The following is a 15,734-nucleotide window of genomic DNA, read 5'->3' as shown; positions in this document are numbered from 1 at the left end:
CCTGGAACAAACTCCCATTGTTGTGGGATATTATTTTTTAATGTGGTTGCTTGATTCTCTGTTATTTAAGATTTTTTTAAATCAATATTAGTAAGTGAGATTAGTCTAGTCTGTAGGTTTTTTTAAGTATAGTTTGGTCAAGTTCTGGTATAAAGGCTAAACTCATGCCATGAAAATAATTTGGAAGTTTCCCCTATTTTGCCATACTTTGGAATGTTTTAAGTAGTTTGAGAGTCTCTGATCTTTAAAAGGTTTGGTAAAATTCCTGTAAGAAACCATCTGTGTTCCATGCTTTTTGGTGAGGAAATTCAATTATAAATTTCTCTCTTTCTTTTGTAGCCACTGTTCTGTTTATTATACAGGAATTAAGAAAATATGTAAAGGAATTTTATGGACAACACTATGCCAATGAATTTGATAACTTAATTGAAATAAAAATATTCCTAGAAAGACATAAATTATCAAAGGTGATTCAAGAAAAATATAGAATGTCTGGGTAGACTTATTTCAAATAAAGAAATGGAATAAGTTAATACCTTATAGAGCAGAGATCAGCAAAATTTTCTGTAAGGGGATGTATAGTAAATATTTTAGGCTTTGTTAGGCATATGCAGCTTGTATTGCTGCTGCTGCTTCTGCTGCTGCTTCTTTTTACAACACTTTTAAAAGTATAAAACCCTTGGAGCCAGCCTGGTGGCATAGTGGTTAGGTTTGCACATTTTGCTTAGGTGACCCAGGGTTCATGGGTTCGGATCCTGGGCATGGACCTACATACCACTCATCAAGCCATGCTGTGGCAGTGTCCCACATATAAAATAGAGGAAGATTGGCACAGATGTTAGTTCAGGGACAATCTTCCTCAAACAAAAAGAGGAAGATTGGCCAATCTTCCTCACACACACATACAAAAGTGTAAAACCCGCTCGGAGTTTATGGGCCATACAAATAGAGGCCATGGGCTGGATTTAGCATGTGCACCATAGTTTCTCATTCCATGCCATAGAGAAAAGTTCAGGACCAGCTGGCTTCACTGGTGAATTCTATCAAATATTTAAATAATAACTAATACCACTTCAACTCAAAAACTTTCACAGAATAGAGAAGAGGTAAATATCCCAATTTATTCTATCAGGCCAGCATTGCCCTAATAGCAAAGACAAAGAAATCACAAGAAAACTACAAACTAGTATTTCTATGGACACAGGTGCAAAAATCCTCTATAAAATATTGGCAAACCTAATCCTAAAATATATATAAAAAAGATTATATACCATGACCAACCGAGATTTATCCTATGAATATAAGATTGGCTTAACAGCCAAAATCAAGTAATGTAATACACTATATTAATAGAATAAAGGACATACCACATTATCATTTCAGTATTAGTAGAAAAAGAAATTTGACAAAAAACAGCACCCGTTCATGATAAAAACTCTCAACAAAGTATGGACAGAATTTCCTCAACCTGATAAAGTGTTTGAATAAAATATCCACCTTAATGGTGAAAGCTTGAAAAGACTGAATGCTTTTCCTTTAGTATTGATAGCCAGGTAAGGATGTCTACTCTCACTACCTTTATTCAACATTGTACTGGAGATATGAGCCAGTGCAATCAAATGAGAAATTGAAATAAAATGCATCCAGATTGGAAGGGAAGAAGTAAAACTGTATTTATTCTCAGACTACGTGATTTTGTATGTAGAAAATCCTACAACATTTATAGAGAAACTTCTAGAACTAATAAAAGAATTTAGCAAGGCTTCAGGATACAGGATCCGTATACAAAAATCAAATGTGTTTCTATATACTGGTGATGAATAATCCAAAAATAAAAGTGAGACTAAAATCTTTTCACAACTGCATCATAAAGAATAGTACTTCACAGTATATTAAAAGAAATGCAATAGGGCCAGCCCGGTGGTGCAGCGGTTAAGTTCCCACATTCTGCTTCTCGGCGGCCCAGGGTTTGCCGGATCGGATCCCAGGTGTGGACATGGTACCGCTTGGCATGCCATGCTGTGGTAGGCGTCCCACATATAAGGTAGAGGAAGATGGGCACGATGTTAGCTGAGGGCCAGTTTTCCTCGGCAAAAAGAGGAAGACTGGCAGTAGTTAGCTCAAGGCTAATCTTCCTCAAAAAGAAAAAAAAAACAGAAATGCAAGAACTTTACATGGAAAAATATAAAATGTTAGAAGAAATTAAAGCAAATCTAAACAAATAGAAAAGCCTTCCTTGATCATGGAGGACTCAGTATTGTTAAGATAGAAATTCTTCCCAGGTTTATCACTGGATACAAGGCAGGCCCTATCAAAATCCCTGCAGGGTCTTTTGGAGAGGTTGACAGGCTGACCCTAAATTTAAATGGAAATGCAAAAGATTTAAATATCAAAGCAATTTTGAAAAAGAAAGACAGTTGGAGGAGTTACACTAGCCAATTTTGAAACAGTATAAAACTATAACAATCAACAGAATGTGATATTAACATAGGATAGACATATACATTAAGGGAAAAGAAGAAAAAGTCCAGACATAAACCCTTCCACTTATGGTTTTGAGAAAGACAATAAGTCAATTCAAATGGGAAAGGATATTCTTTTATCAAACAGTGCAGGGATACCCATATGTAATAATAATATAATAATAATAATAAATAATGAACTTGGACCATTACTGCATACCATACACAAAAATTAAATCAAAACATGTCATACACCTAAGGATACAAGCTAAAATTATAAAAACTCCAGAAGGAAATTCTTATGAAGTTATGCATTTCTTAAATATGATATGAAAAGCGTGATCTGTAAGACAGAAATTGATAAATTGGATTTCATCAAAATTAAAGACGTTTCCTCTTCAAAAGAGACCCATTAAAATGAAAAGACAAAATATAGTCAGGGAGAAAATATTTGAAAGTCATATATCTGATAAAGAACGCTTAAAACTCAATAAATAAGCAAACAAACAACCCAAGAAGAATGAAAATCTATATCCTCACAAAGGCTTATGTATGAATGTTCACAGCTGCGTTATTTGTAATAGCTAAAAACTGGCACAATTCATATGTCCAACAACCGGTAAATGGATAAACAAAATGTGATACATCCATACAATGGGATAATTTTTTGCAATAAAAATATAAGAAATTATTGAAATATGCTACAACATGGATGAATCCTCAAAATAGGCAAACTGAAAGAAGCCTGACATAAAAGACTATATAGGGTGATAATCCATTTATACTAATTCTCCAGAAAAGTCAAATCTATAGAGACAAAGAGTAGGTAAGTGGTTGCCTGGGGTGCGGACGCAACCACCCCACAGAGTAACTCCTTAAGGACAGGAGGGATCTCTTAGCAGTGATGGAAGTGTTCTAAAAATGGACTGTGAAGATGATTGCACAGCTCAATAAATTTACTATAAATCTTTGAAATGGACCCTTACAATGCGTGAATTTTATGGCATGGCAATTGTACTTCAATAAAACTGTACAAAATGAGCAATGGCTGCTGTGTATTAAAGCGAGATTTGGTTTAGGTCATATATATGTGGTAGCTGTTCACTTGAGCATCTCACTTATTTCTTTGCCCTGAATCCGACAGTTCACTTAGTGTCTGCGCAGGAAGCATTCACCATCTTCTGCACCAGAGCTAAAACTCGATCTTCCTCCCATCAGTCTTTGCTGAGAATTGTACTGCCGCAGCATCCAGCAGCACACTCAACAATACCCAGCAGGAGTGGCATCCATCCATGCTCAGAGACTTTGCTTTGCTTTGTCTCCAATTTATATCACATGACCATTCTTATTCAAAATGTCCCAGAAAAACTATCAGCCCAAGAAAGCTCTACCATGGAAAATAAGATGGATAGTGATGAGAGAAGCCTTCCATACCACTATTTGGAATTCAAAGCTGAACTGAAACAAGTTAAGACTTCTTGAGTCACGTAGTTAATGAAACTCTAGAAGTCAGCCCTGCGGACAAGAACAACAGACCACTGAAGGTAGTGGGATAGCATGTGCAAAGGCACGGATGGGTACGAGAGGGTCAGAGAATATCAGTTCAGTAATGCTGTCATAAAAACAGCAGAGATGAGGGCATGGAAGATGGGCTAGATCTCGAGAGCTCACATCGTGAAAACCTTTGTGTCAGGTTAAGAGATCTGAGTTTTACCTTGAGTGTGAAGGAGAAGCGCGAAAAAATTGTGAGGGGGCCGGTAGAATGATCAGATTTGTGTATTATGCATATCACTCTAGTGGCGATGAGGAAGAAAAACGGGAAAAGGCCAAGCGGCAGGTAAGAAAGATTCTTTAATCCTCCAGGCATCTAGTAGGGACATCTGACCATAGGAGATGGTTCACCCTGATCTCACCGTGTGGCACTGCCTACAAAAGAGGATGATGAACTCTGTTGGGAATAAACTGAGTTGAGGAACCTATGAATTAGGAAGGTGGAAATATCTGGTAGGCAGTTCAGAGAACTAATATGGAAATAATGAGATATAATTCGGAGTCCAGAGTGCTAACCATTACACAATGGGGCGAGATGTAATTCAGGTACTGGATTGGATGACATTATCTAAGGTGCATGTGTAGATCAAGAAGAAAAGAATAAAAAATCCAGAAATCAAGATAAAATAAGGCAGAGGAGAAAAGAAAGAGCCACAAAGAAGACTGCAAGGGAATGTGTACAAGACAGAGGTTTCACATCTGAGCCCAGCACCCACCTCTTCTCAGGAAACATGGGCCCCCATAGCTGACAGCTGCACTTTTATCCACTGTCTGTGAAACAGTAGATCTATTCAAAGTCCCAGGTCTGGTCTCATGTGGGTGGAGACCACATGGCTGAGATTCGTAGTATTTAAGTAAGAAGAAGCATTGATCTGTGGAATAGCTTCCTAACGGTCAGGGACGTCTCAAAGGGACCCAGGGTTGAATACAGAGAAGTTACTGGAAGGTTTTCTTTGCAACCACAGTTTCTGTTCCTTGTGTCTCATATACATTTAGTTAAAATTTCATTAATTTAGAGGGAGAGTAGTGAAAATAATCAGTTCAGGTCCTTCTCTTATTCCAGGCTCAGTCCTGAATGAGGACTTGGGATTGACAGAAGAGGGATTGGGCTTGGGAAAGGAAAGGGACTTTGAGACGCTGTGTGCGAAGTAACTAGTTTTATGTGAGGAAGGGATCATTAACCAGAGATAGAGACAGCCTATGGAGAGAGCCACAGGAAACTCATGCTATTTCTTAGCTGGCAGTCTCTCCTGCAGGTTGTCGTAAGGCAACTGTCAAATAATATCCCACCTATCTTGAAGGCTACAACTTGTGCAAGCCTCAATTGAACATTGCAGTTAGATGCAGGGCAGAAGTCAGCGCTGACTGTGGGCTGGGCCATTCCCTGGTTTGATGGGGACTGACCCAGGGACAGTTTTCTGCCCATAATTTTGCTTAGACCACACTGACCCCTCAGGGCTGAGAAGTCTGGGGAGATTCACAGTGGCTTCTGTAGCTTAGGATGAGGTTTGTGAAGGTGAGACTGCCTCATCTTTGTGACTACCCTTTTTGTGCAGGCTGTAGATGCCTGTGTAGCACTGTGTATTAACTGCTGGCACAGAGGTATAGAGACGTCTGTGAGGGGCTGGCAGACTCTAGCGTTAGAGAAAAACGATCCTTCCTTAGTCTGGAGACAGTCGACTCAGAGGGGACATCTCCTTTCTCTGTGTTATTAACACCATATGAATAATGGAGCAGCTGTAGTTCCCTTCCCGCGTCTTGTCGGTACCAGTACATATTGTTATGGTTCATGCTTTGAGAACATTCCAGAGTAATCTTCTTTCCTGTCCCTGTAACACAGTGTTTTGGGGTCTGGAAGACATCAGCATCCATGAGGCCTAAGAGAAGAAGACAAAAAGTGGCAACAGAATTCAGGATAGGCCTTAATGCTGGAGCCAGGAGCAACCCAGCAGAGGTGAAAATGTTCCCTTCTGATTTTAGAGAAATCTGTGTCTATGACTTACCTGCCCTCAGAAGGTAAAGGGCCACATACCAGAGGAGCCTGACAGCCATGGCACAGCCAGGGTGAGAAGGAGTGTCTCCCAGTTCTGGGTAAGTGGGTTGGGCTCTTAATGACGTCATCATGTGACAACACAGTCCCTGCAAACTTTCTGGGCCTCACAGCCATCCTGTTGATATAGCAGTGTCATCTCTGTCCCTTTATCTATCAAAGGACGAAATCTTTGTTCATTTCTGTCATTCAAAGCAGGCTATAGATGCTTTGCTTATTTATTTTAAGTCCATTTCCATGAAACACTTAAATTGCACCTGTTTTACAAGCTATAAAGATGAGGATTGCAGAGCTTTGAAAGCCTGTAATGGGAGGACCTGACCTAATTAAGAAGTTTGGGAAAGAAAGTGATGTTTGAGGTGAGTTCTGAAGGATGAATTGGAATGAACTCTGCAGGCCGAGAGAGAACATTCAAAAGAAGGACCTGGAGAACAGAGTGGCTCAGTCAGAAGGGCTGCGGGGGAGCATGCTGTGAGGATTAAATGGGGCAACCCAGTTAGACAACATGTGTGAGGGGCTTAAAGCGGTAAGAAGAATTGACTGAGTTCTCAGAAAATGCTTGTTATTATTGTGTGATAATCACACAATTTTCTCAGTTTTATTTGTCACTGACTTGTGACTTGTTCAGATTTTACCAACTTTACCAATTTAGGCTTCATGATATTAGGTTCATCTTTCTTTTAACTGCACTACCAGTTGTGCCAGAACAGAAAATTCAGAGCCACAGTTGTTTTCCAATACATATTTTGGTAACATTGGCTAAAACTCTTAGGGTGCGGCTGCAGCAAACAACATCCAAACCAAGTACTATCGTCGTCTCTCCTCTCTTTTCCTCATTTCCTCTCAACAGAAACGTCTGCAGCTTTGATTGTGAGTCAAAAAGATTAACCCCAGGGTCCCTTTCCCTTTTGTCTGCTTCCTTTGTCCCAGTTCACGAGGATCCAGTTGACATTCAATACAATTCTTACTGACATGCTGCTGAGCTGGGGTTTTGGAGTTTGACTATTGTGGCTCCGCTATTTGAGGATCACCTTTTACCCTTCGTGTATCTTATACCTAACACCTGTAGGCTTCTGCTCACTGTTACTCTCTCATACGTCCTGAAGGAATATAACAATTATGACTTACCAAACCCTGAAATATTTGTTCCATTAGTGACTCCTTTAGGACAACGGTAATCATTAAAATCCTTAACGACATTTGACCTTTGCTTTTCTTATGAAATCTTGTCTTAATGGGAACTGTTGAGGATAAAAGATAAATAAACTTCTACTGCCCTCTGCTGGAGAAAACGGAAATGGGTAAAAAGACACTAAGATTTGGGAAGATTCTTTCTGATGAATTTTAAAGAAACAAGAAGGAGAGAAGCTCCCAATTGTTCTAAGTATAAGAAGATTTAAGGATGAATGAAGAGTTGACGAAAGTCCTCAGCAGTGACTGGATGCAAAACTGATATCTCACCGTAGAAGTGATTAAAGAAAGACGGAAGAAGGAAAGGGATGGATTTTGGGTTGGGAGTAGATATGAGAGAGGCGCTGGTCCTACTTACATGAAGGGGCATTTGAGGGTCTGATCTTTGTTGCTCAATGCAGGAATAACTCATGCATGGCCCATCTTTCTGGTATAGCAAGGAAAGTCTCTGGAGCAGCTGCTGAAAAATTCTAAATGTGAATAATTAAGGATACAGGAATTACCAGAGATAATTGTTACATACATCTCTGTACAGTTTTGGTCCTCTCTCACTGGAGACTCCTTGATTCTCAGGACCTGTAGTGCTTCCAGTGTCCATGAAGTTTTAGGAGAAAGAGATACCAATAAGGATAAGAGACAAAAAGGAGTCTTAATATTCAGCCAGATGGAAAGATCCACAACCAGAGTGAGGCAATGCTAGGTTAAGTCTTCATATCACGGCAAAACTCACCTGTCTTCATTGGAGGCAGACGGAAGAAAGGCTGGTTTCCAGAACAGAGAGAGCTCTCTCCTAGCTCAGGGCTCTGGTCTCATGCAGAAGTGAGGTGGCCTCTGAAGTTTAATCTGCCATGCCAGAATTAGTGTGTGATACAGAGGTTCCTACGTATTATCACAGGATAGAGTTTGACTACAGAGGATCACAGCCACTGATTTTGGAGCATGGGAGTTGAGCTTTTATGTAATAACTCACATGTCCAGATCCCACACAAAAAGCCTTTTATGAGCTTCAATACCATGTTCTCAACTGTACTGTAGCCGGTATTCGAAAGTCCCACAGACCCTCAAATAGAGCAGAAGTCAGCAGCCTTGCTCCATCCTTGCTCTATTCTTTGCTTCTAATACCAAAACTAGAACTCTGGGCATGAACCTAAATTATTAAATATTAAATACTTGAACTAAAAATATTTTTAAACCACCCCCATATAAAAGTATATGGTTTGTGTTAAAAATTAAAACAAAACAGATATTCACACACATATACACACATACAGATACACATATATATATAAACATATATATATATATACATATATACATGTATATCCTCTTTCATATGTCTTCTGTTTCAAAACTCAGACTCCATTATAGAGAATAGCTTTTATTTCCCCTGCAACTGTTTTCGTTCTCCCATGTATATTTGGGATTATGGTTCACTTTGCCCTGATTCTCAGTCAATTACATATTACCATCAGATAGCAATTATTACCTATGTCTTTATATGTTTTTGGTTCAGTAAAACACCTTCTCTCATTTTCCAATCTTCTTAGTCCTCTTATAGAATTATGCTTAACCAAACATATTTTCTTTCTTTTAAAAGGACTTGTAGTTGGGAGTGTGGCGGGCTTAAATAAACATGCATAAGAACTCAGAAAACATGTTACTTGGAAGAAAATCCTGAAGAACTACTTGAAGACATATTTTAGTCTATTTTCCTTTCCTCTCTCCCTCCTTTCCACCCTTTCTTCCTTCTATCTTTCCTTTGCTAAGTCAGACATTGCACTCAGTTCCAGGGTTATAAAATTGGAGGGACATCACGCCTAAACTAAAGAATATAGTATAGTCTTGGGAACAGTCAATATAAAAAGAATTATAAAAGAACACAATAACTATAGCAGTTTTGGAGTGAATAAGAGTTGAGTCTTCTCTATCTATAGGAGTCAGAAAAACCTTTAGAGGTAAGCCAATCTCTGAGCTAAGCATGAAAGCATGTCCAAGAGTAGGCCTGGCAGTCAAGAAATAGTAGCTTGTTTTAGATACCAGAAAGAGCATTTGCAAAACTAGAGCTGTGATCTGGCTTGGCCTGTTCAGAGGAATACAAAACATTCAGTGGAGCTAGAGTCTAAAGTGGTGGAGCGAACTTGGAAGATCTGGCCATGTTTTTAGACACACACTTATTCAGGGAGGGCTTTGTTTGCTGTGTGAGGAATGTCAGACTCGATCAGGCCAGTGGCAATGACTAAGGTAGAGGAAAGCAGATGAAATAAGAGGTTGGAGGATGTTTTTTTTCCTAGGTAATGGATGATGAGAACCTGCATTAAAGTAGAAGCAATGAAGAAGGAAAGAAGCAGCTGAATCAGACAAATGTGTGTATTGGAAACTGTGATGTATCTCCTGTCTCTCCCTTTAGGCATGAAGGATGTTTTTGCCCAACTGCGAGGAGTGCTGCTGGCTAACAGCCCTTTTTGTGAACTGTTTTGGCTGAAGAGACACCTCTTCCCCACCAAGGGCATGCCCCCATCTCAGAGCCACCCATGTTCAGTGATACAGTTGCAAGGAAAGTGGGTATAGGACCTGGCCCCTTCTCTTCAATTTCAGATGATTCTAAGGGTCATCCAGCTTCAGAACTCCCTGTGGACTTGATGAACACTTTATTGAGGCTCCGGGACAGCCCAGCTTCTCCCTCTGTGCCATCCTACTTTCTTCTTTTCCCTTCTACCCATGTTGATCACAAAGCATTGTCTAATAACCTTCCAGCAAACTAATCTCCCTTGCAAAACCCAGAAAGCCAAACCTATGATGAGGTGGGATATAGAAGTAATAGATTTGTAAAGCGATTTAACATGAGGACCAATGGAAAAGAAGAACCTAGAATGATTGCTCCAATCACTGAGACAAATGCAGTATACAGGCCAGTATATAGTATATAGTATATAGGTGCATAGGAAACAAAACTCCATAGAACTGATTTTTGTGTGTTTTTTTGCTGAGGAAGATTTGCCCTGGGCTAACATCTGTGCCAATCTTCTTCTATCTTCTATGTGGATGGTAGCCATAGCATGGCTGAGGAGTGGTGTAGGTTTGCACCCGGGATGTGAACTCACAAATCCAGGCTGCCAAAGTGGAGTGTGTGGAACTTTAACTACTTGGCTATGGGGCTGGCCCCAAGAAAACTGTTTTTTTTTTTTTCTTTTTTGAGGGGAAAGCAGATGAGATGGAGCTCATGAGAAACTGAAAAAAAAGGTGACATTCTTTTCAGATTAGAACAGGTAGAAAATGAAATATGTTGGGTTTTTTGTGTCTGAACCGTCACCAAGTCCTGGGGATTCTTTTGTTAAAATAATTGAGGCTTATGGGGTAAGAAGACAAAGCACACAAAGAAGGCTTTAACTTGGTTCTCAGGCAGGTTTTACATCATGCTATGGCAGCCCTTGGTCAAGTATTTTTGTGCCTGGAGTTCACTGGCTCCTAGGAGGGTCCCCCCTGCAGGGGAGACACATTTATTCCAATGACTTGAGAAAAAGAGGAATCTCCAAGCTCCTAGCTTCGGCTCCCTGTTGGGGAATAGGAAAACTTTTTGAAATTCAGTACATCCAGATAATGAGACAAGTCTCTATCTGCTCCTGCAGATTAAGGTTAATCTCAGCAGAGAGCCAAGTGTAGGGCAGTAGATCAAAGATAACTGTCATAGATCATAGTCTCTGGTACTTGAACTTTACCTTCAGAGTCAGATTTAATTGGCATTAAATTTACTTAGAATGAAGTTTAGAAAACAAGCTGGTCAGCTTGTTGTCAGCATAAAGACAACCAAACATAGAGCTGAACAGTGGTTGGAACTTGGAGGACCTGCAACTGAGAAAGGGCTGGCCCAGTAAAGGGGCTGTGGGTGGGAACAGAACGGAGTGGGGGGTGCTGCAAAGTGAGTGGAGACAGAGGCAAAATATTCATTAAAAACCACACTGAATTTGAGCTGATAAGAGATGCTCTTCTTGAAAATCATGCCGGTGTTGCCAAATGCTCAGGTTCATTCTCCTAGAAGGACACTTTTGGGCTAGCCCTGCTAGAATAGATAAAGAGGGTCAGTAGGCAGGGGAGATAGGTTTCATCTAGTCTGTGGTTTCAGAGTCATCACATGGCCTGAGGACGGTGACTCATGGTGGCCCTAAGCTCAGTCTGAGGCTCACACAGCATAGAAGCACTCAGACCTCTAAGGATCCCCACATCCCACTTATAGGAAACCTTCTAAGCAAATAACTCACCCATGTGCCTGTCTTTCTGTGTAGAGAGCGGGTGGCCAAGTGGCGTTGTGCAAATAACTGCTGGCCCAAAAGTAAAGAGCCATCTGATTGGCGACAGCCATCTCTAGAGACAGGAAGAATTTCACCTTCTCCTTTCAAAATTCACTGTACCCACCAGAGATTTCTCCTTTGCTAATATCGTTGACATCATAGGAGTAGTAGATCAGCTGTAGCCCCAGTCCCAGGTCTTGTCGATACCAGTACATTTGATCATGACCCTTAGTCTGAGAACATTCCGGTACAACACTCTTTCCTGTCTTTGTGATCCTATTTCTTGGTGTCTGGGTAACACCAGTATCCATGGAGCCTGCGAGGAAACAAACAGAAACTGGAGTTGGAGCTTGGGAAGGGTCCTCTTGCTGTAGTCTCAAAGGAGAAGCTTCAGCCAGGACCTGGAAAATTTAAGGCAGGGATTTCCCATGTGTTTCCTCACCTGTTCCCAGGAGACAAAAGGCCACACAGCAGAGGAGCATGGAGGCCATGGCAGGGAGCAGGCAGGATGGAGGCATTTCTAGTTCTTAGTGTTGGGAGAAATAGGACGTGGAAATAGGAAAGTGGAAGCAGTCCGTCAGTGATGTCATGGTCCCTCTCAACTTATTAGGCCTCAGAGAAAGATGCAGCCACACCACTTCCCCCTTGGGGCCTAACTTTCTTCACTCCCTTATTCTCAGGCAGGTGGTGCTTTGGTTTACTTATTATGTGTCCCACCACTGGATGCTGAAACTCACTCCATTCTCTTCTCTTCCTGGTTCTCCTCTGCCATCTCTCAGAAGGAAGTCTCTCCCTCTTCTCAGGGGTGACTGTTTCCGTTGTTCAAAGAAGCATCATTCTCCCAGCTAAATAGGCTATGGAGAAAATTCTGAATGCTTTCAATAAAGGGGATCCAGTCTTACTGGAAGGTTGTGACTTTGTAACATTTCTCTTTTTTCTATGTTTATTGATTTTTTCTAACTCAGGTCCAGGTAAGCTTTGCAATTTGAGTATATTCATCATAAAGTTTAAGAGTTTTTTTTAAGGGGGCCAGTAATACTATATTTGTTTCAAAATGCTACTATTCTTTAATGGCTGCTGCTTTTCTGGTCAGTTTTCTGGGCATAGATCTTTACTGAAAATATTGGCTCATTGTATGAAGTTATTCACTTAACGTAGGTATGTATTTCAAAGAAATTCTTAACACTTTCACTCATATTTTGAATTAACTGAAAATAGTTCATTAAAGATATTTTATCAAAACAAAAACTGTTCAGGATTTTAGGAGGAAAACGTTCAATATTTCAATGCAACAAATTACAAACACAACTCAGCTACAACGATAGTGTGAAACTCCGACGTAGTAAGCCAGTGCTCTCTGCCACTTCAGGTCTGTGCCTGGCCTGCGTCTGCCTCATCCACGAATACACCATGGCATCTTACACTAGTGGATCCTGCTGCACATCATACCAGGAAAGTCTTCTTTTTAATATTTTTCTTTGGATTATGAAAATTTCTAATATATGCTAGTAGATATAATAATATAATAAGCCTCCTTGTCTCCACAGTATCCAGCTTCAATAATTACTAACTCACAGCCTCTCTTGTTTATTCCTCACCTACTTCTCTCCCGCCTGTATTCTTTTGCTTAGTTGCTGATTTATTTAAAAGTGCCCAAGCACATGTTACAGCCACTGTATACACTCTATATGACATATGCCAGTGTCCTCTCCCTCCCTCTCTCTCTTTCTAGGCAGAGTTCTCCACTAATAATTCCAATAGAAATGTGAATTTGTTCCAGTAAATTGCTTATCCTGGGACTCGATTAATACAAACAAGATAATGATAATAAAGATGATCATTTTGGGTTTGTCCTTAGTGGGAAAAATATCATTGCCCTAATTTGCAATTCTTAAAGGACTCATGTTGTTTTGCTGCCCCCAGCTGTAGGTAGTGATTTGAGCGGAAGAGAGATTTGGAAGCTGAATGTAAACTATTATTGGAGGTCATGTCAGTTGAGAGAACAAAGGACTCAGGTTCAGTGGAGTCCTACAGGGGAAGTTCGTAGATGCGTGGCAAGGAAAGGAGAAGCAGGAGTCGTGTGGGAGCAGGATCCATGCCAGAGGAGGAGAGACTGTTGCTCTTCTGATCTGTGATTTATTGGTCTGCGTAACAAACATCCTCCGGCACAAGGGATGCCAAAGGAGAAATGATTTGTTTTTTTTTACTACTAATTAGCACTTTCTGTGTCATAAAAAATTTTTTCCTACCTTCAACTCACAAAGATCTTTTCCTGTCTTTTCTTCTAGAAGACTTGTAATTTTAGCTTTTGTACTTAGGTCTATGATCCATCTCAAACTGACTTTTGTTTCTGGTATGAGGTATCAGTAAAGTTCATTTCTTTCCATGGGATCATTCAGTTGTCCCCACATTATTTGTTGAAAAAATTGCTATCTTAATGCATTGAAATTTCCGATCTATAAACATGATATATCTTTCCATTTTTAATATTTTCTTTAATTTTCCTTTGTGATGTTTTGTGGTTTTTCAATGAGCAGATTTAGCTAAATTTATTCCTGTTACTGATACTATTGTGTACAGGTTGTTTCCTGAAGTTGATTTTTCAATTGTTTTCAGCTAGTATAAAAACACTTGATTTTTTAAAATTGACCTTTTTTTAATATATCCTGTCATCTTGCTAAATTCACTAATTATTTCTAGTTGTTGTTCATTGATTCCTTAGGGTCTTCTACATAAACAACCATGCAATATGACAATAGTGATAATTTCACTTCTTCCTTTCCAACATTTAAGACTTTGCTTTCTTTCTTTGTTTTGCCTTATCAAAGTGGTTAAGACTTCCAATATAATGTTGAAGAAAAGAGGTGAGAGAAAACAACATACCTTGTTCCTGATTATAGGAGGAAGGTGTTCAACAGTCACCATTAAATAGGACATCAGTTGTATGTTTTTGTTGATACTCCCCATCAGATTGAGAAAGTGTTCTTCTATTACCAATTTGATGACAGTGCTTATTTTGAACGAGTACTGGATTTTGTCAATGTTTTCTCAGCATCTATTGAGATGGCCAAATGATTATTCTGCTAAGTGATGACATACATTGATTTCTTTTTTTTGGAGGAAGATTAACCCTGAGTTAACATCCACCACCAATCCTCCTCTTTTTGCTGAGGAAGATTGGTCATGAACTAACATCCGTGCCCACCTTCCTCTACTTTATATATGGGACACCTGCCACAGCATGGCTTGTAAGCTGTGTGTAGTTCTGTGCCAGGGATCCGAACCAGAGAACCCCGGGCTGCCGAAGTGGAGCACGCAAACTTAAAGACTACGCCACTGGGCCTGCCCCACCATACATTGATTTTTGAAAGCTAGTTCATTGTTTCTTCTGCAATAAATCCACTTGGTCATGATGTATTATCACTATATGTGTATAAACACATACACACATGCATATATACATATATACACTCACATTCGGACTTGACTTGTCAATATGTTGGAAAGGACTTTTCTCATCTATGATCGTAAAGGATATTCTGTAACGTCTTTGTCAGGTTTTGGCATCAGGGTTTTGCTGGCTTTACATGATGACTTGTGAAGTGTTTCCTCCTCTTTTATCTTCTAAAAAATAATTTATGTAAAGTTGGCATTATCTTTTTCCTTAAATGTTTGATAGAATTCACCAGGAAAGGAATCCGTGTCTGTAGTTTCCTTGGAAGGAATGTTTTTGATAAATAATTCAATTTTCTTCATATAAGTTTCTTCACATTTATAATTTCATCTTAAATCAGTTTGGTAAGTTTGTATTTTTCAAATAATTTCATTTCATCTTAGTTGTGGAATTTCTTGGCATATACTTATTTGTGAGTCTATTGGCATTTTGATGTCTATCTTTATCTATAGAGATATTCTCTTTTCCATAATTGATATGTAATTTGTCTTGATTGATTTGGGTTAATCACTTTTATCAATGGTCAAACCATGACCACATTTTCCTCTAAATCCTTGAACGTATATTTATAGTAGCTACTTGTCTGAATCTTTCTACATCTTTATCATTTCAGGGTTGGTTTCTATTGCCAATTTTTTTCCCTATTTATGGGTCTTATTTTCCTATTTCTTCCTATGTCTAACACTTTTTTCATTGCATGATTGAAATTGTAGATGCTACATTGTTGAAAGTCTTGATTT

At 39.4% G+C, this 15,734-nt stretch overlaps 1 long non-coding RNA gene across 1 annotated transcript; it reads right to left on the bottom strand.

The window, feature by feature from the left end:
• Positions 1-5,155: 5,155 nt before the first annotated feature.
• Positions 5,156-11,768, bottom strand: LOC111773274 (uncharacterized). The gene is made up of 5 exons (XR_011438288.1): positions 11,511-11,768; positions 7,985-8,097; positions 7,613-7,724; positions 6,017-6,216; positions 5,156-5,890 (listed from the first exon to the last, which is right to left on the bottom strand). It is a non-coding gene; the product is annotated as an uncharacterized lncRNA (long non-coding RNA).
• Positions 11,769-15,734: the final 3,966 nt, after the last annotated feature.

This window comes from Equus caballus, chromosome 4 (genome assembly GCF_041296265.1).
Source record: "Equus caballus isolate H_3958 breed thoroughbred chromosome 4, TB-T2T, whole genome shotgun sequence".
Taxonomy (NCBI): Eukaryota; Metazoa; Chordata; class Mammalia; order Perissodactyla; family Equidae; genus Equus; species Equus caballus.
The sequence above is the reverse complement of the archived record's forward strand: the minus strand, read 5'-3'. Positions and strand labels throughout refer to the sequence as shown.